Source organism: Mauremys reevesii, linkage group 9, assembly GCF_016161935.1.
Source record: "Mauremys reevesii isolate NIE-2019 linkage group 9, ASM1616193v1, whole genome shotgun sequence".
NCBI classification, from domain to species: Eukaryota; Metazoa; Chordata; order Testudines; family Geoemydidae; genus Mauremys; species Mauremys reevesii.
The window spans coordinates 20357767-20381098 of NC_052631.1; the positions used below are offsets into that span (position 1 = coordinate 20357767).

The 23332-nt window shown below is 43.4% G+C and overlaps 1 long non-coding RNA gene across 2 annotated transcripts in view; it reads right to left on the reverse strand.

Annotated features, from left to right (window-relative positions):
- Positions 1-2019: 2019 nt before the first annotated feature.
- Positions 2020-23332, reverse strand: part of LOC120372398 — a 36212-nt gene continuing 14899 nt past the window's right edge. For both annotated transcript variants that reach the window (XR_005584946.1, XR_005584945.1), the window contains exons 3-4: positions 4221-4309; positions 2020-2861 (exon numbers count right to left, since the gene is read on the reverse strand). This is a non-coding gene — a long non-coding RNA (uncharacterized LOC120372398). The remainder of the gene's footprint in view (positions 2862-4220; positions 4310-23332) is intronic.

Sequence of the window (23332 nt, forward strand, 5' to 3'; positions counted from 1 at the left end):
TAAACTCACCAAGTTTGTGAAGTGTTTTGGTTGACCCAGATCTAAAAATAAAAGTTTTGGCCAGCTCCAGTCTCTACTGAAGTAATGAACCTACACCCTTTACACCTACGTTGAATTTCACCCTTCCATCAGATAGAAGGCATGGATGAAATATCTTATTTTTATTCTAACATCATCTTAGCTACCTTCCTATACACATTAGAGCTTCGATTTGCTCATCAGTCATTTCAGTTTGCAGGTTGTCACACTTTTGCATTCTCCATGCATTTTGATCAGTACATGAAATTCAAGCAAAACACAAAACACTCAGATGAATCCTCCCAAGGGTCAAATGGTCTCCAGCAAAAACCTAACTCACTTGGGGACAAAAGGTTCACTCAAAATGTGGCTCAGATTTGCCCAGAAGATCAGTGAAACACATTATCTAGGTTAGTTTGTAGTAGTTTCAGTTTCCAAGAATTTTCATATATGATACATACCGCCTCACCCTATCTAAGTTGTTTGACATTTGAAAGTCAGTGATTAAGTACTGTAAAACCACTACAGAAGGGATGAACAAAACTCAGTCATGGTAGTAGAGGTGGTCTTTAGCTAAAGGTCAAATTAAATTGTACTGCAGATATTTTAAAATGTTGCTTATTGGAAGTAATCCTTTGATCCGTTTTCACTCTATTTTGCTTGATTTACTTTCATTGCTCACGGATGTTAATAATGTTCTTATCTTTCCATATATCCTCACATTCTTTATTTCTTACTCTCTCATAACAGGACATTATATTGCGCTTACTCAGTTATGTATTGGAATCTGTTTTCATTTTATAGAGTATGAAAAAATAAAGAAAAATGCATATTTGGTTTTACAAGAAATTTTATTTGGAGTAGAAAACAAGATGCTCACCTCCTCACGCTCTACTTTATTTTTCAGTACATTTTAGAAACATTTATATTAGAGATTTCTAATGCAGGAGTAATATCAATATTGTAGAATAATGTGCTATTAACTGTGCTTTTGATAGTGTTTAAGAATTCATTACACTTTAGTACTGAGGCATAATGAGAAAATTGTTCTGTAAGTGAAGAGGTGCATTAGACTGAAGGACAGTATAACACTAATATGAAAATAACTTGGTTCTGTGTACTAGGAACTAAGGGACAGATTTTTTTAAGATAGTTAGGCATCTAACTCCTATTAACATATTCTAATGCAGGGGTGGACAAACTACAGCCCAGGGGCCGCATCCAGGCCTCCAGACATTTTAATCCGGCCCTCAACCTCCAGCGGGGAGCAAGCTCAGGGGCTTGTTCCGCATGGTTCCTGGAAGCAGCGGCATGTCCCTCCTCCAGCTCCTACACATAGGGGCATCCAGGGGGCTCTGCATGCTGCCCCTGCCCCAAGCTCCGCCCCTGCAGCCAATAGGAGCTGCAGGGATGGCACTTGTGGACTGAGCAGTGCACATAGCTTCCTGGCTGCACCTCCGTGTAGGAGCTGGAGGGGGGACACATAACTGCTCCTGGGAGCTGCTTGAGGTAAGCGCCACCCAGAGCCTGCACCCCGACCCCCTCCCATACCCCAACCCCCTATCCAAGCCCTGATGCCCCTCCTGCCCTCGAACCCCTCAGTCCCAGCCCAGAGCACCCTCCTGCACCCCCAACCCCCAATTTTGTGAGCATTCATGACCTGCCATACAATTTCCATACCCAGATGTGGCCCTCAAGCCAAAAAGTTTGCCCACCCCTGTTCTAATGGCAGGGCCGGCTCCAGACCCCAGCATGCCAAGCACGCGCTTGGGGCGGCATTTTGCCGGGAGGGCGGCAGGCGGCTCTGGTGGACCTCCCGCAGGCATGACTGAGGAGGGTCCGCTGGTCCCGCAGCTCCAGTGGAGCATCCACAGGCATGCCTGCGGGAGGTCCACCAGAGCCGTGGGACCAGCAGACCCTCCGCAGGCACGTCTGCAAGAGGTCCCCCGGAGCCGCGGGACCGGCGACCGCCAGAGCGCACTGCACGACATGCCACCCTGCTTGGGGCGGTGGAATTCCTAGAGCCATCCCGACTAATGGCATATAAACAAGTTAGCATGCAAGTCTACTGGCTGAACTAGCTAGACTCAATACTGCTATAGGGCCTGATTTTACCATTTTACTCACATTCAGTAATACTTTATTCTGGGAAGAATCCCATTGATTTCTTGTGACGCAAAGTACTACTTTTATGTAGATTGGCTACATATATATATATTTGTTCTAAGTTTAGAAATATTTTGTAATATACCCAGATCCCTTCTTAATTAAAGCCAATATCCAAAAGGAATACAGTCCTAGTCATTGGGAAAAGAGATGAAAGCAAACAATCAGCTGAAAACTGAGTTCCAGAACAAGGTATTGGACTTTCGGAGGAGACTTCATGTGTTCTAAACTCTGTGGCTGACATATGTACAGTGCTAACACCAACACCTTGGGTGTCAGAAAAGGATCAGTTCATAAGTTCTCCCAGAAGCGCAGTCAGGACGACAACATCCATTTGATTCCACATCCCAGTGTCTTCAGAACTCGCTCAGACCCCTGTGCAGTCCTAGGCTTCATTCTTCTCTCTGTTACACTGGTGTAAAGTAGGAGTCATTCCAATGCAAGCAATGGAGTCAAACCCAGCCATGTAAAATTGGTGTGAAAGGTGAATGAAGCCCACAGGCTCTCTCTACAATCTTCTATTTCCTGAATTCTACATCCCAAATACCAGATGTTTTATAGCCTCTACAGGCTAATGGCACTGTCCTCCTGGCAGGCTGACTTATTTCATGTCCTCGTTCCCAGATCATTCTGTTTCTCCTTCACATGGCAAAGAAGGTTCTCTCTAGGGCCAAATCCTGTAAAAAAGTTTTGAGAACTCTAGTCTCAATCCAGCAAAGTCTAAAACGTGTGCTTAACTTTAAACATGGAGGAGTTCCCCCTGACTCTAACAGGGCTATTCACATGCTTAACTTTAATCATGTACTCACATGCTCAGCTGGATCAGGACCAGTCTGCTCAGCACTTTATTCCTGATTGAGCCCTTATTCGGGTATGTTTAAACCAAGACAAAAATCAGAGAGATAAAAGGAAACTCTCCTCAAATCATTCTAAATGAACAACAGTGGAAGTTGGTGCTGGCAACTATATACCTCCCCAACACATCAGACCCCATTTCTGATTTCCCAAATACAACCAACAAACTAACAATCTGAAGCTCTTCATCCACTCCCGATAAATCATTTCTACTCTTCCAATAGCCTCTCTGCTATGGCCCTTATCCCACTGCTCCCCTGCTCCTTCTGAAAAAGATCACCACTGCTCCTGCCGTCCCTTATTAGGTCATAGACATACACTCCCCAAATCCCTCTTTCAACCCCCTTTGCCCTTTGACAGTCCCATACTTCTTTCCTCTTCACTCACAGGTCCCTCCCTGAAGTCATAGGCTCGCCAGCACTTCTGCCTCAGCTAGGGTGACCAGATGTCTCGATAAAATCAGGGGCATCCAGGGGGACTGTCCCAATATTTGGGTTGTTGTCCCGCCTCCCGACCAATTTTTTTTTGCTCCGCCGGCGGGCCCCCCCCATGTGTTCCAATATTTTCCTCATCTCATCTGGTCACCCTAGCCTCGGCTTCTGCACCTATGGGCCTCTGTTGCTGCTCCTGTGTGTGTTGGAGTGGAGAATTCTGCTTTCATTAGAGGGAGGAGCTCTCCTAGAAGCTAGTGATCCATCAGTCCTTTCTCCCCAAACTGCATGCTGCTGCAGTGAAGAACAAGAATCTGTCAGCCCCTTCTCTGAATTATCCCCTGTACTCATGCCATTGTACTCCTTGAAACACCGGCAGCAAAGAGTTTTTATGCATCCAAAGAGGGATGTCATAAGTGGCATTCAGCCCATTGGCCCCTCATTTCCAGCCAACGTTGGTCAACAAACATATGTTTATACAAGAAACAGGAGACTCGGCTAACATTTTAACTAACCCAAATCAAAATTACTCTGCACCATCTAGCATTAGAACCAAGCTTGTAGAGCTTTAATAGCAATCATTCCAATGCATTAGTATACTAGAAAGACAGACATAGGTCGTGTGGAGAATTTATCTGCCTTTAGCATATGCATTTCTGGGGCCAAATTGACAGCTTCAGGAAACAATCCATTCAGATTAATTAGACATTGAAATCACAGACAAGACAAATGGAGAACTTTGTAATTTACCTAGATGCCTTTTTGGAAAAACATAAAGCAAAGAAGTTGTTGAAAAGCCATTTGGTGAGGTTGGCAAATAAGCTGAAGGTTCATTAGGTCTGCGAGGAGAAGAGAAAATTAGTTTTTCAAAATGGCTTCCAGAGATTCTTCAAATGAGCGTTTGAAGTTTTAGCATTTATGGAAAAAAAGAGACAATTTGAGACTGCACTTTGACTTACCACTAGATCTAACAGAATGGATTTTATTGCCAGAGGACAATTTTTTTTAAGAACAAAAGGTTGCCCTTTAAAACAACAATAACACTGTTGAACACACACTCGGCCAAGTTTGCAGACAGTCTATGTTCTTACAAGACTTCCCAACACTAGTGTATCCAAGAGTCTCCGTAACTATGAAGTACATCCCCTGCCCCTCTCTCACTTCTAGTGAGCAGGGACTGGGCTTTGTATGTTTTAATGGGGGCGGAGGGGAGAGAGAAGGTGGTTTGCATTTTTTAAATGTACATATGGGATTATTTTGGGAAGGTTAGGCCAAAGTTTCCAGCACCAACTTCAACTCTGTTCCCACATCCCTACAGCTAAAGGCCCACAGCAGAAGCTTAAGCTTGTCTTGCTGTGCAGATGAATCCCAACAATACTGTTTTCATCTGCAGGAGGATATAATCTGCACTCATCTTTCTTACCTTTATTCAGGACAAAAGGTTTCCACTACAGACTGGGGGGCGTTATGGTGGATTAAGGCAAGTCCTTGCATCTTGGGAATTCTGATCTCCTGCCCCAAATTTGTCAAGAGGCACTGCATAGCTGATTGCCTTTGCAAAGAGCAGTAGTCATAATGAGCAGACAAAAAAAGATGTGTTGGGTGCATCTTGATCCTCTCACATTGTCATGTGATTTGGTGGCTGACTAGAGGGAAGGCAAAAGGCAGAGAGAAGCAGGCAGTTGCTTGCTGCCTGAGTTGCAAGGAGGCTGTCAAGCAGCGGCTGCAAACTCACAGGCTTCCCCCTCCCATATACGAGGAGTAGGGGAGTAGTAATGTGGAATACACTAGAACCTGATAACAGCTTGTGTGGAATGGATTGGGTATCAGTGGTTCCCTGGACTCTACCTGGAAGGTCCCTTATTCATATCAGGAAGGCTGGAATAGGAAAAGTACAAGAAAGTTTCCAGTATATATAACAGATTGGACTAGGTAAATTGGGCATTCCCATAGGTCCTGGATACAGGCAAATGTTGGCCCTTTACTAAACACAGAATCATACAACTGGAAGAGACCTTAAGAGTTCATCTAGTCCGGTCCCCTGCACTCAAGACAGGACTATGTATTATCTAGACCATCCCTGACAGGTGTTTGTCCAACCTGCTCTTAAAAATCCCCAATGATGGAGATTCCACCACCTCCCTAGCCAATTTATTTCAGTGCTTAACCACTCTGACAGTTAGGAAGTTTTTCCTAATGTCCAACCTAAACCGCCCTTGCTGCAATTTAAGCCCATTGCTTCTTGTTCTATCCTCAGAGGTTAAGAAGAACAAATTTTCTCCCTCCTCCTTGTACGATAGTGTAGTCTCTGGCCCATTTGTAGTATGTAGCTGAATGTTCCTCCAGTGTGTAGTTTTGGTAGGAATAATATGAGTCTCTGGCCAATATTGAAAATGTGTTTCAGGGAGTGAAGGATGGATATTTAAAAACCCACTATTTTTCCTATGTGTCAACATCAAAAACCCATGATTTTTAGAAAAATCATCAGGACAAAATTTATAAGCCCAGGTTTACAACTGAAAGGACACACACAAAAAAGGCATCTTATCCAGATCCTGATGCCCATCTCAGTCCACTTCCCAGAGTAGTAGAACCACTGTTCCTCCTCACCTTGGGTCCTGCACTAAGGGTAACTCTGTTTATAATGATGTTAGTAGGTTGAAAAGATCATTTATCATTTACCACAGCTCTCGTGAAGTTATAAACATGGAAACCAAAGGAGCTCATTTTATAAATTACCCTTCCTCTCCAATTTGATGAAAATAGTCCTGTGCACTATTTCATATTGGATATTATAGTATAAAACAAGCTTAACATTTCTTACAGTAAACTCTGAATTATGAGTAGACAAAACTAGAATAATTTTAAAAAAAGATACACAATTTTTTCCAAAATCTCGGAATGTGAAAATAGCTTTTTTGATTAACCTCACATTATCCCGAATGAACTCTTTTCTTCATAGAGATACACCACCCAGCACAAATCCTGGGTGAAAAAAAGATTTTTCAGCAAATGAGGGAGCTCAGAATTGGAGCTTTCAATGGAAATTTGGGCCAACCCTAACAACGGAGACACTAGTTAGGCTTATGGGATGAAGACAGGCTGAGTTTTTAATCATGGCTCAGTCAAAAGTTGGCATATATAGTTCAAGACTCTTGCTTCTCAAACGTAGACTCCAGCACACATGACAAACAGAGGTTTGGGTTTATCATTTTAAGAGCTGTTTCAATAAAGGAAGAGGGGAGGGAAATCAAAGCAGCAATGCTATACTCTGCAAATTGTTTGATCTTGTCCGCAGAATATCTACCCACCCCAACACTCTATTAAAGTTTGTGAAGGGCAATTATTTTTAAAGGGCATCTGATAAATACATCTGGTCAAACCTTTCATTTTAAATAATGTATTTATTAGTTTGAGACCTTTACTCGGTTTCAGAATTGGCCACAAATAAGTCATGTGATTATCAGTCAGTGTGATTGTAGTGAGGCGGCCTGGCTCTCCCGGCGGCCTGAGAGAGAGACCAACCAGTTCAGGCTCCTGACTGGCCGAGCCTGCCCAGAGCCAGGGTACCCGGACGACGGGACCACCTCTCCTCCCAAGGTACCCGGACGACGGACGACGACGAGCCCCCTCCAGCCAGGTACCCGAGGTGGCTGGGCGAGCCCCCCCCCCCCCGGGAGCGGCCCGCCGCCCGTTCCCTGCCCCCCAGTCCAGAGGAGCAGCCCGAGAGAGCAGCGACAGCCGCACCGAGGCCCATGGTATGGGACCCGGGACCCGAGCCCAGCCGAGCGCAGCAGAGCGAGGAGGAGGGAGGGGGAGAGGAGGAATGCAGCCGCGGCAGGCCCACTGGCTGAGCTGAGGGCACTGTCGGCGCCCATGTCCAGGTGTTGTGCTGACTGCAGCGGATCCACGCAGCGCGGATCGCGGCCCTGGACACAGATGTGATATATTCTGTTAATATATTTGGTCCTATGGGCTATTCCAGACTGTTCTTAGCCAGGCTGATTCTCAATCCGTGTGATTGGTCACCTAACTCACCTGGCCTAGTCATGCAGTTTATATACCCACAGAAATCTGACAATTTAAATTTGCTTGTGTACCCATGTATTCACTGGTGAATGGATTAACGAAAGTTTGCAGGAAGGGGATGCAAAGCCCCCCCTATGTGTACAAGGGATGATATAGTGTCATAAAATTTGGGCCCCTTTAGAAAATGTTGGGGCTCATTCAGAGCATGAGGTGTGAATAAGCTCAACTTTCTAATCCTGCCTTAATCCATTGGTCAGAAAGCCCAAGTAGTTAGAAAGTCGAAGTCCATTCTGGAATGTCAATTGCGTTGTGTATTGGAGTAGCTGCCAACTAATTATCAAGTATCAAACACACAGATAGGGGTAGCTAAGAGATTGGAAACAATCGCTCCTCTTTATTAACATGGATTCAGGGACATATAGAACAAAAAGGCCTTTGTCAATGACTTCTTCAGTTTATGGGCCAGTTTTGGGCTTGAGTTGCACCCATATACACCAGAGGTTGGCATTCAATTCACTTGCCCTAATTTTATTGGTCTGAAGCCACCACCTTGGCAGTTTCCCCCAAGAGAATTGCACTTTGTTTTAGAAAACCTAAAACCAAGGACAGTAGGTTTCAAAATCCAGATACAATAAAGGACAAAGGGAGGCGCAGGAGTGGGGTAACTCACCAGCCTTTCAGATCACCCCTCCATGAAGCAGCATTCCAGTACAATAAAATCATTAAGGACAGTCTAATAAAACCACGCAGAAAACTAAAAGCACAGCATAAAAACCCTACTTCATAGATTAATCCAATGGAAACAATAGTCAAAAGAACACCCCAACATATCCATATTCTAGTTCTGAACACCACCATTCCTTGCAGGAGGCATAGAAAAGCAAACATACATGCTGAGCTCCAGCAAACCGCATTCATACAGCCAGCACAGCTTCTGATCTTTACCCTAGAGCAGTAGTTCTCAAACTTTTGTACTGGTGACCCCTTTCACATAGCAAGCCTCTGAGTGGGACCCCCTTATAAATTAAAAACACTTGTATATATATTTAATACCATTATAAATGCTGGATGCATAGCGAGGTTTGGGTGGAAGCTGACACGACCCCCATGTTATAACCTTGCGACCCCCAATTTGAAAGCCCCTGCCCTAGAGCATAACCCAGAACTGTACTTCAACACAAACCCCACACTGCTGCTAGAATGCCCTTTTTTCTTTCTGAAACCAGCTCAGATACAAAGAGTAGTAGCCACAGCAGCATCTGGCAAGAGCCTATTTTGCTGCTTCTCCTGCCAATAAACAAAAACTGAAACATCCTTCAAATTGAAAACCCACTGCAATAATTTACGTGCCAGAGAGGCTAATGAACTAATTTTTTTAGACCGCCTCTAATTATGTACCAGCAATTTGCCAGCCAAAAATCAATTGCAGGTGCAGATAGCAGCATTTAGATGTCTAATTAACTGATCAGTCCCTCAAATAAACCATATCCAAATGTTGTAATTTGCATACTACAATTTACTCTAATTTTGCACAGTTGGGCCACCTTAAAAATGTGGACCATACATTTTCCCTACAGTCTCACATTTAAAAGTGAGACTCATTTATCTTGCATAAGCATACACATTTCTCAAAAAGTTCTGGTATTATAATGGTTAAAGTCTGTATCTCATAGTAATCTGTGGAGATTTATATTCCAATACTATATTTTGAGTGTAGGTCAAAAGGCAAAAATACCCTGTGACACTTAACTCAGTTAAACATACTTTTTTAATATCAATAGCAAAGTCATAGAGTTTAAGGCCAGGCAGGACCACCAGGTCATCCAGTCTTGACCTCCTATATATAATAGGCCACCAACAGCACCCAGAATCTGCTCACTAAACCCAACAACTGCAGTGAGACCAAAGTATTACAGCCCACAGAGATTACTAGACTATTATGTGGCATAGGCAAATAGGAGGGACTGAGGTGCACCAATTTCAGGGAAATGATTAAGTGAGATATACCCAGTTTATCCTGACAAGTCATCCACAACCATATACTTCAAAGGAAGGTGAAAAACCCCAAGGTCAAAAAACAAAATGAAGGTAACTTAATTGGTCTGATCATCAGGTCTATGCAGAATGGAATATCTAATTTACATGCATGCTTTTGAATGAGTATGCACCAATCTTCAATATCCACCTACAAGATTTGATCGGTTCCTACAAAAAATTAGGGATTCGCACATTCATATCCACTAGTGTGTTCTCAAAGCAGTCCTAAAATTGCAAACCCCCAAATAGAGTGGCCCACCGGTGGAACAGGAACTGCAGCATCTACTCACCCCAAATCTTGTGTATGCTCTACCTCTGAAAGCCAATTCTACTCATGTACTGGGGCCATAAACTCAGCTGAAATGGCAACCAAGAAATCCCCTCCTGACACAGAGGAGCTTCCCCATGTTGGAAGAGTAAGGTGGGAGACTGAGTCACAAATCCACCCAATTTAGGCTTAATCAATTTTTGCCTTTATTTATAAGTTTTCAGACAAAGCTACTGTCACATAGAGCATCTGGACATATACTTATGCCAGCCAATAAATAGAGAAGACAAAACTGGGCCTCTGTTCTGGGGTACTGGGAAGCTCTTCTGCACTTCATAGCCTCTGATCCCTGGTCTGGTCCTTCAGTCTCATTCCCTCCATTATTGGTCTGGTATTTCTCTGATTTAGGCCTTGTTCACTTGGTTTCTTATAAAATTTCCATATTACATATTCACTACCTTTTCTCCAGTCATTGTCTTACATATCCTATACAAGATACATGTGCAACTTTCAATTTACACAGCTGTCAGTATTTACATTATTTTCATGTCATTATGTTTTCATGTCCCTTTGCTCTTTGTTTTTCCCATTAAATGGAACTGTAACAGTGCTCGCTCACCACTCCAGTGCCACCTTGTGGCCAATAGGAAAAATTAGTTCTGGCAGCCAGTGCGCCCTGCTCTGGAGGTGTTCCGCCTGTCACCTCTTCTTCTCCTGGATCCATGTCCCTCCAAGGATCATGGTAACCTCTTCAGTGACACAGCCCTCCGGCCGTGCCACACTCTGTGCTCTCCACCTTCTGGGGGACATCTCTGCAATCCCTATGCAGTCTACTGCCTAGCCACTTCCCCAATGATGAGTGTGGGGGACCCTGTAGAGGCCGCTGCTTGCTACGCCCCTCTGACTTCTCAGTAGATTTCCCTGGGACACTTCCCCAAGGTCCCAGCACTCTCTTTGCCCTTGACTCAGGGCCTCAGCCTGCAGATCCCAGCAGCCCACCAGGAGCTGCCTTTAGCTCCCCGAGTCTCTGCATGCAGCACTGCTCTGCCCAGGGTGCTAGCTACCTTCATCCTGAAAGGCAGCCAGTCCTCCTCCCTCCTCAAGCTCCAGGGAGTGACTGAAGCTACTCTGCCCTGCACCTCTTCTTATAGGGGCCTGCTTGGCCCTGACTGGCTCCTCCTCTCATTCCTTCTCTGATTGGCTGCCTCCTGCACAGCCTCCTTAGGGCTTATTAGCCCCTTATAGCCCAGTGAGGGGCAGGTACCCCATCACAGAGACTTTTAATATTACAGTTTTATTTATCTATAATACTAATTAACTTTCCTTTTATCTAAAATCTTCCAGCACAACTTATGCCATTAACAAAACATCATTTTTGTCCTGTCAGCAGTGAGATTTACTTTAGCAAACATGCACATAAGAAAAACTGGCAAAACACTCATGCCAGGAAAAGTTAGGCAAAGGCCTTGGCACAAGTTACCTCATCCAAACTCATTCGCTAGCCAGAATTATAGACTATAAAAATAGCAAAACCCTTATTTTTACCATCTGGCAATCTTCATCTTTATATTTCAATATCATAAGAACATAAAACTGGCCATACTGGGTCATATCAATGGTCCATCTAGCCCAGTACCCAGTCTTCCCACAGTGGCCAGTGCCAAATGCTTCAAACAGAGCAAACAGAACAGGGCAACTTATCAAGTGATCCATCCCCTATTGTCCAGTCACAGCATTTAGCAATCAGAGGTTTAGGGACACCCAGAGCAGGCAGTTGTGTCCCTGACCATCTTGGCTAATAGCTATTCCTGAACTTATCCTCCAAGAATTTATCTAATTCTTTTTTGAACCCTTTTATAGTTTTGGCAATTACAACATCCCCTGGCAACGATTTCCACAGGTTGACTTAATATATATGTGTAATCGTAACTAGTTTTTATTTGAGCAGGGAAGTTTTGGGAAGTATTGTGACTTTTAAATGTCAAAATTGTTATCTTCTTCAAAAATGGGTTTTCAGAAGACTTCCTATTCAAAGTCTATCATCATCTCTGTAGATCACTAAAAAGTCTTATCAGTCATTTTTTTCACTGAATTTTGAGGGGTGCTTTATTTTAAGGCCCTGATAATCATTGTTCCCCAACTCCCAGGTCATATACAACCTATTTCACTTCTCCTGCCAATAAACAAAAATTGAAATGGTCTACCTTCATAGCCTCCTATGTAGAGGCATGACAGAATTGTGGCCAGAAACAGATGAGGTATGTCATGGACAGTGAGGGTGTGGCCACAACACACTGTGTGATGGGTTTTCTGAGTTGCTGTAACAGCCCTTTGGGGGCTATGATAAACAGATAGCTTTATGCCTGAGACCAGAACACTCAATAGCCACCTCCAAAATCTCAGAAACAATGAAGTTGGCATAAAGCCACCTCACAGCACCCAGTTCAGAATTGAGGCCACAATGTCTTATATGTTAGGATTCCTCTTGATTTTTCAATAGGGTTTATAGGCCTGTATTGGAATTTCCATGAATGTGATTTTATACACCCAGTGTTTCCTGCACCCTTTTATAGTGCAACATTGCCATCTTCTGTCCATTCCTTCACCAGCACACTGACAAATTATTGGATGACGTACAGTGTTACAGCTAGCTTGTTCCAAACAACGCTGTTCAAAATGCAAATAAGGTTGCAATAAATCATTTTTAAATGAATTTTAACGTTTAAAAATATATAAAAGACATGATATGGCAGGAAAGTATTTGGAGGAAGAATTATGAAGAGTAATGAGAGTATTTAATACCAGTGAAAGAATTAAATCCTGGTACATTGAAACATTAGTACAGGTGTACAACTCCAAGAAGTCTTTCATACCCCTGCAATTCACTCATTCAAAAAAGAAATCATACATTCTTCAAGCTGCAGTTAGTGTGTGTTTGGTTAATATAAAGTGACAGTGCCAGGGTGTATCAGTTTGGGAAAGGATGTACCATACTCCTTTTGCAGTAGGTTCAGTCACCGGTTGAATCCTGTGTGCCTCACCTCAGACATAAACCCTGCTCATTTCTGATCTCTGCTCATTTTTCTTCGTAGCGACTCCAGGAGGGACTCAGGTAAATACATTCCAATTTGCAACAGTGGGTCCACAACAGAAACTTTCTGAATGGAACTCTGGTTTTTGCTGACACTACTAGACACAACTGACTAGATTTCCAGATCTGAGGACACAGATAAGAATTCTTACCTGATTTGCCCTTACAATCATGATTGTGTCCACAGCTTAAGGAGTCACTGATAATGAGGCCCAGTGTGACACATCAGTAGCCCTAAGATAATTCAAAATGATCAAATTGTTGCAAGAGAAAGCTTTGGGAGTAAATAGCTGGCTGAAATATTTCCAACAAAATAGGGTATTTTTTCCTATTTTCAACTTAATGAAACTTTAGATGACACACGGCATCTTATGCATATTTTTTCCATTTGCATGCTGTGTCCCAAGAGACAACATGCCAAAGCTGACAGAGCACAGGTCTGGGAGCCAGGAACACCTGGATTCTGTCCCTGCTTCTGCCACCGACTGGGTTATTACTTTGCACATCTCGAGCACTTTACAAACATTAGCCTCACAAGATCCTTGTGAGCAAACCTCCATTTTACAGATGGGGGAACTGAGACTGACAAATGACTTGCTCTGGGTCAAACAGCAGGTTGGTGTCAGAGCCAGGTTTCAGATGCACAGCTGATGATCCTAGTGCTGTGCTCAGTCCATTAGAACAGCACACACAGGTAAGTAATTTAACTTCACTGCACTCTCAATTTCCCCCATGTGGAAATAACAACTCCTTACATTCCTACCTAGGGTGACCAGATGTCCCAATTTTATAGGGACAGTCCTGATTTTTGGGTCTTTTTCTTATATAGACTCCTATTACCCCCCAACCCCTGTCCCGATTTTTCATGTTTGCTGTCTGGTCACCCTATTCCTACCAGACAGGGGTGTTCTGGGTTTAATAGGTTAACACTTGTGCAGGGCTTTGAAAATATAAAATACTAGATAATAAATAGAATTAAGTGTCCTTGCAGCCTGGACAAGTAGAAAGCAGCAATGCACCAGGGGGAATAAACATCACTCATTGCCTTCCATGGAGCCCCAGAGAGCCCCAGGCCGGACAAAGGAAGCGTGTCTTGACAGAGTATTGACAGGGTATTGAATAACGAGAGGAGTTGGAGCAGAGCAAGAGATGAAGCAATTTCTATGTCTGACTGGCCAGAATGTGGTAGTCTTACAGCACATGTACATTGCATTGGTCCCATTATCTGGCTGAGCTCACAAGCCCAGGGGAGAGAAGACAGATGGTCAGCCTTTCATCTAGGGAGAGATTAGCAGCTTGGACAGAAAACAACAACAATGGGATTCTGTATGGAAAAAGCAAGACAATCCTCCAAAACTACAGATATTCAGCGGGAGACAAACATGGGCTGCAATTGTACTAAAACAGATCTAGGAGTGAGAGTGGAAGCACATTTGCAGGACAGAGGGCGAATGTTTGCAATGTGATGAGGATGTAAAAAGAGACTAATGCAGTTTTGGCCAGCATGCAGAAAGGCAGCACCCAACAGGGCAGTACTGGAGTCTCTACACACAGCTCTGGCATAGCCCTGCCTGTAACACCCAGAATTCAGTTTAGTAACACTTGAGGGCTGATGAATGATTAAGACAGCAGCTGAAAATGCAGAGCTTTGCTATGTGCCAAGTCAAATATCTGACATTAAGACTCAGGGGAAAAGGAGTCTAGCAAGGTACCAGTAACTGGGAGTCATGAGCTAAATGAAGAAATAGAAAGCAGACTGAACATCAAGAAGATCTTCCAGACCAGGAGATCTCTTAACCAATGGAATAATCTCCTAAGGGAGGGCCAGCCCACAACATTTTGGCACCTGAGGCAGGGAGCTCAAATGACACCCCCATTCCCCCTTGCTTGAGCCAAAACTTTGAAAGGTCTCAATTCTGCCTTCTTCCTGTTCTATTTCCCTCATGGTACTGCTCTGCTACCTACCCCAATAACAACTTAAAATGCCTTGTTCAAAAATTTTAAGTAACACTTAACTTTCAAACGCCTGAACAGCAAATGTAACTTTTCTTGTCTGCATAGTAAACACTGGCATTTTTATCTGTTTGAATAATCAAAGTGGTGCTTTCCATGCCTTCTTAGTTGCAAAGATTTGAACTGCTTCCTGCTGAAGGTCCACAATCTGGGCCAGCTCATGCTCTATTAAGATGGTTGCAAGGCCAACCAGCCTTTCCTGTGTCATTGTGGAGTGTAGGTGTGTTTTTATTAACTTCAGCTTGGAGAAGTTGCGTTCTCCACTGGCAACTGATACAGGAAGGGTTAGAAATATGTGCAGAGCAACAAAAGCGTTTGGAAAGAGGATGGTCATCTTATTTGTGCACATATATTCCAGAACAGCCTTTGGAGCTGATCCTGCTGAAATGTATCTTGAAAGGGCTTTCAGTTCATAACCTAAATCACTCTCATCAATATCGCGCATGTCATCATGTGTCAACACTGTCTCTAGTGCCCTGCACTGCTGGTGTAGGTCTTCTTCAGGTATAGTGAGGAGTTTTGGAATATCATACAACATCCCAAATATACAGCTGTGTTCCCTGAACTGCATGAAACGTTCTTCAGCTGACTGTATTGCACAATCTAGCACCTGGTTAAAGAATTCAACTTTGAATTGTTGTTTGTGGTCTCTTATGGGATTATCCTGTGCCTTGTAATCAAAATGTCGTCTTCTTCAGTGACTCTTGTATTCTTGAATGGGTGGGGAAATAGCTTCAGTGTGAAGTTCCTCTGCCAACTTCTGTGCACTCTTCAGAACGTAGGTATGACTTTGCTTTGTCCAGTTGTTCCATTGCTCCAGATATATCAAGGTCAACACCTTGGAGTCTCTTGCTTACAACATTTATTTCAAACAGTATGTCATGCCACAACACTAAGCCACACAGAAATTTGAAGTTAAGTATGTTTCTGGTGATTCCATTTCCCTCTGCCACTGTTCTCCCACAAACAGTTCCTGTCATAGCATTATCCTCCATAATGGCAACTATGGCATCATCTATCTTCCCAATTTGGTGTTTGATAGGCTTTCTTGCCTCCACTCGACTTTCCCATCTTGTGGCACTCAGTGCCACAGAGGATGTTCCCAGATGTTGCTTCAAAATTTGCCATCAATGAGTTGATGCAGAGAAAAATACAAGTTCAATGAATGAGAACTGAATGGGACAAAAAAAGCTCAAGGGTTTAACTCTCGGATCTGTGTCTGCACTCCTCTGTTCTTTCCTCTCATGTTGGCACCATTATCGTAGCCCTGACCTCTGATGTCAGCTATAGCAATTCCCTTATCTTCCAGCTTTTTAAGAAGCACATTTGTCATACCAACTCCTGTAGTATCATCAATGTCAATAAATTCTAGAAAATGCTTTCTGACAGTCACCATTGCATGGACATTTTCACTGGGTTCTGTTGTTGTTACAAAACACACCATTAAAGTCATTTGTTCTGTATGGCTGATGTCACGTGTGCAGTCCAGAATAACAGAGTAATATTTTGCTGACTTCAGATCTGCCACAATCTTCTGTTTGACTTTTGTTGCCAGTAACTGTATGATCTCATTTTGAATAATTTTTCCAAGGTAGGTGTGTGTGTACATTTCTTGGGAGGTGCCTCTTCTTAGATGCTCCTGGAGTACAGCATCAACCTCAGCCATCAGCTCCACAATTTTAAGGAAGTTTCCATTATTTGGCACATACAGCTGATTTGAAGTGCCACGCAGTGCTAGGTTTTGGGTAGCAAGCATTTCTCACAATGGCAATGAGTCATTTCAAAACATTTTGCCAGTAAAGAGAGACTCTGATGCAATCTTCTCTCCATGCTGATTATCTATGATGGCATTTAACCTTAGTCTCATCTCAAGCTCTTTCCACCTATGGAATGCTCTCTGGTGATTTGCTGCCTTCTCGTGGCATGCCAGATTTCTAGCCAGATTTTTCCAGTCCTATGTTCCTATAGAACCCAAAGTGGCTGGAACATTAGATTGGAAGAGTTTGCAACAATAACAGTATGCAGCATTCTGGGTTTTTGAGTGCATGGCCTCTCCACTTTGTCACCATTGGGGATTTCATGCCAGTAATGTGTTGGATGGAAACTTCTATTTTCATTGTCTTTGAGGAACATGAAGTTTTTCACTTGCTGTGGCCCATGCAGTACAAGGAAGTCCCTCAGGCTACTGCTCAAGTGGGTCCACAGTCCTGGATCATCTAGACTTAAGGAATTAAACTCAGCAGCAGCTGTTTCTTGCGCCTCCACCACACTCTTCTCTGGTCTATACTTTTCTTCAGGAATGTGCATGGTTACATCCATTTGAGATGGAGATATGGATGTCGCAGTAGCTGCCAGGTCACCTGCACTCTGACTAACTGGAAGATCAGGAATTTCCTCACCACTCACAATCTCACTGGAGCGGGAAGGCTCACCATGAACATCTGTGTCTATGTATCTCAGGAGAGCTGCTTCCTGCTTAGACAGAAAAGCTTCCTTTGCTTGTTTTCTTTTTCTGAATGCTTCCCCAGAGAGGCATTTTCTTCTTTCACTCATGACTGCTGTTCTTGCCACTATAGTGGCTCTCAACACTCAACTGAAGGGGACAAATAAGCAGGCTGGTAGCAGGGCCTGAGTGAGGGAAGATATCAGCATCTTAAGGACCTAACTGGCTCCTACTACTTCAGTTGACTGCCTGTTCTCCTCAAGTGGGTTCAGGAAAGGAGCAGGAAACAGGAAGCTCCCTGAGAAGCTGGTCTTAATCAGTCCAGGCTCCTGGGGCTGTTAGAGAGGTACATAAGAGGTTCCTCCTCCTCTCTCTCCCTGCAGCTCCTGCTGCTTTCTGTTATTCCCTCTCACCTTTTCTTCTGCCTGCCTGTTATGTCTCTTGTGCCCTCCTTCCTCCAGCACAGCACTCCACCATCTCTGTGCTTCTAGAGCAGAGAGAATATATATGTACCAGCAGCAGACACAATTTTCTACACTAGTGGTGCTCCCCCCCCCATTCTGGCACCTGAGGCGGCCGCCTCAGTTCGCCTCATGCAGGGGCGGCTCTAGGCACCAGCACGCCAAGCGCGTGCCTGGGGCGGCAAGCCACGGGAGGCGCTCTGCCGGTCGCCACGAGGGCGCAGGCAGGTTGCCTTTGACAGCATGCCTGCATAGGGTCTGCTGGTCCCGCAGCTTCGGACGATCTCCCGCAGGCGTGCCGCCGAATCCGCGGGACCGGGGACCTCCCGCAGGCAAGCCGCCAAAGGCAACCTGCCTGCCGTGCTTGGGGCTGCAAAATACCTAGAGCCGCCCCTGGCCTCATGGTAAGGCCAGCCCTGCTTAAGGGAAACAATAGAAGTCCCATCATCACATGACTACTCTGGACACAACAGCAGAAGTACCACAGAGGGAGCAATCCTGCCTCGGCAGAAAAATGAACTGGATGAACTAACCAGACCATTTTTCATCTCTGACTTCAGTGATGTACTATCTCCTTCATTTTGTGCTACTGAATACATTGTAGTATAGGATTTCTGGAATTAGCACATGCACTGCTTGCTGTCCTAGTGGATTCTGTTGTTTTTCTCTGTCTGAATTTTCTCCCTGAAGCTGACACAGTGGGTGCTGTCACCCATATAATGACTAAGGTCTGACAGTTGACAGGCGATATGTCTTCTGTTAGGGAAATTGTTTTTCCCTTACCCTTCACCATGTCAACAAATGCAAATAGCAGATAGGCAAACACCATCATTGCAGTTAGTGAGAGGGCACTGAAGGGGACAACCTGTGAGGTATTGTGTTATTATCCACATTTTACAAAAGGGAAAATTAGACACAAAGGCATGAGATGATTTGCCTAAGTGGCACGCAATTCAAGAACTGCATATGGCACTGAGAGGCAGGATATCTGTGTTCTAGTTTGGACACTGACATGTTGAATAACCATAGGCAAGTTACTTATTAACCTCTTGCTGTTTTTACTGGGTTTGGCCTCTGTGATACATTTCCATGAACAAATGCTCAGGCAGTGAATTAAAATTGGAGATGGGCCCAAACTGAAACCCACATCCAAACATCTCCAAACGTAGGAAAAGTTTGGATCTAAGCTTCATGGCTTCAGCCTAATGACAGATTTAACAAGAGCTTGTAAGATTTAAGATTTTGATTAAAAAAATCAAAGTTTAGATTGTTTTAAAGAAATTATTGGTTGAAATTTGTGATTTTTTTTTACAAAAATTACATCCTGTTTTTTGACCCGCTGTAATTGAAATCCAGTTTCTCTACCCACAGCTGTTATTCGTAGATGCGTGGATTGTGATTATCTAGTCTGACCTCCTTTATAACACAGGCCATAAAACGTCCCCAAAGTAATTCCTAGAGCATCTTTTAGAAAAGCATCCAGTCTTGATTTACCCAGTCTTGAATCATTGTTTCCCCTAAATCATTTTAAGAGTACACAGATTTGGGGAATCAAAACTTCAGAAAAGCAAACCAGTTCAGATAAAATAAGAATCCCCTGAATCTGTCCCCAAATTTCAGAGGGTCACATTCTGATATCCTTTCTCACATTCATTAGCTCCTTACTACACAGATAGTCCTGTTGACTCCATTGGGACTACCAATAGCAAAAGGAGCTACTCAACTGGAGCAGGGGTATCAGAATCAGCCTCAGAAAAGTGCCAAAACAGTAGAAGGAAGATGCTTTTGTGATATTTTCAGTCTGAATGGCAAAAGAAAACAGCAAACTTATTTGGATTTGAGGAGAAGCATCTTTCTGCAAGATTTAAAATCTACTTTTGTAGTTAAGTTTTGAATAAGCATCCAAAGGTTTCCCATTAATTAGAACCTAGAAAAATGTTCCCCTGTTTCAGACACTCAGTTATATTCACCAGTAATTTAAATGGTATTTTGTTGTACATAAAACCAGCACTGTTCGAATTTTCCTAGTTTACCTAAGCAAAGAAGTTTCCTTTTGGATCTTTGAAATGATCAGGCTTAACTCTTAGATCATGTATAGGAAACATTTTCCACCAAAACACCCTGAAATACTATAGCTCAGCCTTCCACCTTAGTGTCAGTGGTTTAGCTTGGCAAAGAGTTACCTTATTTTGGACAGAAAACTGGGGTTTTGACTAAATGAAATTTTTCACAAGATGTATCTGCTTTTCTTGAAGATGTTCAGTTGTTGGTGGGAAAACCAAAAGCTGAAGTTTTCATTTTTCAGCAACTGGAAAAAAAAATTGCCCCCTCTCCACCCCAAAATTAAGACCAACTCCTATAATGAAATTAGTTGTGCCTGTGCAATCTAGGAAATAGACTTGCTGTAGTTTTCCCAGAGGAGCTAAACTAGGACAGTCAGATCAGCAAACTAATCCAGAATACTGGACTATTTTTAGTTATGGCTTGCTATTACACACAGCACACTCCTTTCCTTTAGGGGGCCACTTGAGAGCCTCTCCCTCCCTCAGTGCCAATTGTTGTGTCTGTCAATGGGTGACCAGACACACTGTGCTAGGCCAATTTTTTGTAAGAAGGAGGCAGCTATGAGCTGTATCAGACTCACACTAGAGAATCAGAGTACTGGAGTTCAGTTAGAAGCCTGCTGCTGGACTGCAGCGAGCTCTTGTTCTCATTCTTTAGATAAGAATCCAGCTGAACTGCATGAAGGCCTAGGAAAACTATATCTATGGAATTTATTGGGGGCGGGAGTTGTATGTTGTCCTAGTTTTTGGATTGTGATAAATACAGCACAGTTTGTGTTAAGCTATCTTTTCATCAGACCAGCAGGCCTTTCAAGGAGCAGTTACTCAAGGAAAGAGGTCACACAGAGGTGCGGCTGAGTTGTTTGAAAAAAGTTATGCCTGGTCGCCTGTTCTTCCATCCACTTTTTATACGAATAGGCACACTGATTAAAAATCTCCAGCTGCCAGCAACATTTCTCAGTTCACTATCCAGGAGCAGCACAGAGCAGCAGACCTGACCAAGAACTTTCAGCATATTCAGTTCTACTTATGGTCATCTTCTGAAGAACTTCTGAGGCTATTATTGAGTTATCCCAGCCCACCTTTGGAATACATTAGCACACTGCAGAAAGTAAAGAAGCAGAGGCCCCCAAATATTACCAGATATTCTCCTATGGGTCAGCAGTGACAAAACACGGAACCAACAGTGCCTAACTTTTTCCTTCCAATCATTGTTATAGGCAGAAGTTAACATGTGCACCCAGCCACCTTTTCCCATTTATTATCCAACAGAAGCCAGACTAATTTAGTAATCAGCCTCCAACAATCTATTCTTTCAGCACAAGAGATATTGAGAGAATCACAGCCTCCCATTAACTTTCCATGAAGTACCAGAAAAGCTCAGTGAGAAACCTCCAGCCTGCAGACATTTTCTCCTCCAATTTACATTTTAATGGAAGAGCAGAGAACTTATTGCAAAGTGCTGGGAGTTGATAGGATTGTGTAGAGTCTAAGGGTCTGACTAATAAATGTATGGACCCGCATTTTTACATTTGATAGGACAGCCGGGGAAATGGTTGAAGAGCTCATTTGCAGCCACATTAATTACAATTTGTATGTGAAAATAGCAAAACATGCCAAGAGCTAGCTTGCAGGCTGCATTTGTGAGACAGTTCAGACTAGTGTTTAGAACAAGTAACTAGGTGCCAGAAAGGTCCAAAGCTCCAATGGTGGCTGAACCATTTATTGTGTGATCTTCATGGTCAAGACACTTGACTTTCTTGTGCCTTACTCAAATCAGTTGTAAAAGCTATAAAAGCAGCATGACTTCACTGAAAGACAGATGCTGTGTCTGGGTAGAGCTTTCCTAGGTAATTAGATTTCCCCAAGTCATTGTCACTGAAAAACAGAAGAGTTAGTGAAAGGTTTTTGGCTGTGGCATTTACTGTCTCTGATTTAGCACCGGCATTAATTAGGGCTATGGATTGGGATTTCTCATTCTCTTATCACAGCTGGAGAACACGGCAGAAGTGAAAAAGCCCTGCACTGCCATTCAGCTGTTTCTCTCATTCACTTTTCTAATAGGACAGTGGCAAAACTATCTGGGAAATTCCAGCTTGTATACTAGACTTGAGAGCACTTTGAATCACTTGCTATAGCAGAGGACTGACAGAGACATTGATTCCAAGCCCCATAGTTCTGCCTACTTAATATGTAACTGCTGGTGAGTTGCAGCCTCTTATGTTTGGGTTTTATTACAGATCATAAAAGTAGATTAAAGAGGAGTCAAGTTTGTCCTTGCTTACACTTACTATGCATGCTTAAGTGGTTGACCCTAGCAAAGTTCTTCAAATATCACTGAACAGAATGATCAAAAAGTGCCATGCATAGTCTGTTCCTACATAGGAATTGCGCACAGCAGCCAAGGCCTGGATTTATGGTCTCTTTCCTCCCTCCCACTATGGGAGCTTCAAACACTTTCTTGAGAAACAGTCAACATCTCACCTTCCCTGGATCTATCTAGATATACAGATGGCCCCCTGCAGCACCTCCCAAATTTGCATGGATTTAGCCTCACAATACCCCTGTGAGGTAGGGAAATGTTATTGCCATTTGCAGATGGAGGCAGAGAGAGACTAAAACACACAATAAATCTATGGCAGAACCAGTAGCTGAATCCACATCTCCTGAATCCCAATTCAGCACCTTTACTGCTCTCAATGGCAGAGCAGAACGGCAATTGAAACATACGGGTCTGCTACAGGGCTCTTTTAAATGACTTGGCTGTGGTTGGCAGATGGGTAGCCATATTCTCCTACTTACCTTCTATAGAGTACAAAGTTTAAAAGAAGAGGTGGCCAACAAATGAATCCACCATTGAGCACTGAATAAGGAAAGCAGAATTGTTTGAGAGAGAGAAATACTTCCTAGATAAGTCATCGTTTTACCCTCCACGGAGTGAGTGGCAAAGGTAGTTGTGAAGTGCATGGCCATTCACAAAGAAGAGGTGATATTCCAGCGAAGTAAGCTCAAGACACTGACAGCTATCAGAGGCCCATGATGAAGCAGCCTTGGGTGAATGAATAGCATTTCCCTCTCACTGTCACTGTGAGAAGAGGAGAGCATTTAAGCCATGAAGACTGACCTATAGACATATTTTTCCCTGCTCATTTTTAAAAATGTGGAAACAGTGGGTCTCCTAAGCAGGCTCCAGTCTCAAGATGTGTGTTCCCTCATATGACAACTTCAGCAAGGCAGCACAAATTGTATTAGCATTAGAGCAGGCACGCCTTGCCTCAACCTCAAGGATGGACCTCCCTTACCTCATCTTGCAGAACCTGACTGATCAGAGCAAAAGAGTAATCCATAGGCAGGAAGGGAAAGTTGGGTAGCAGCAGAGCACTTAGAGGACTTTCATGAGAGTCTCTCAGTCTTATCAGGATATGTAGAATCTTGACAGTGTAAGTCCTAACCCCAA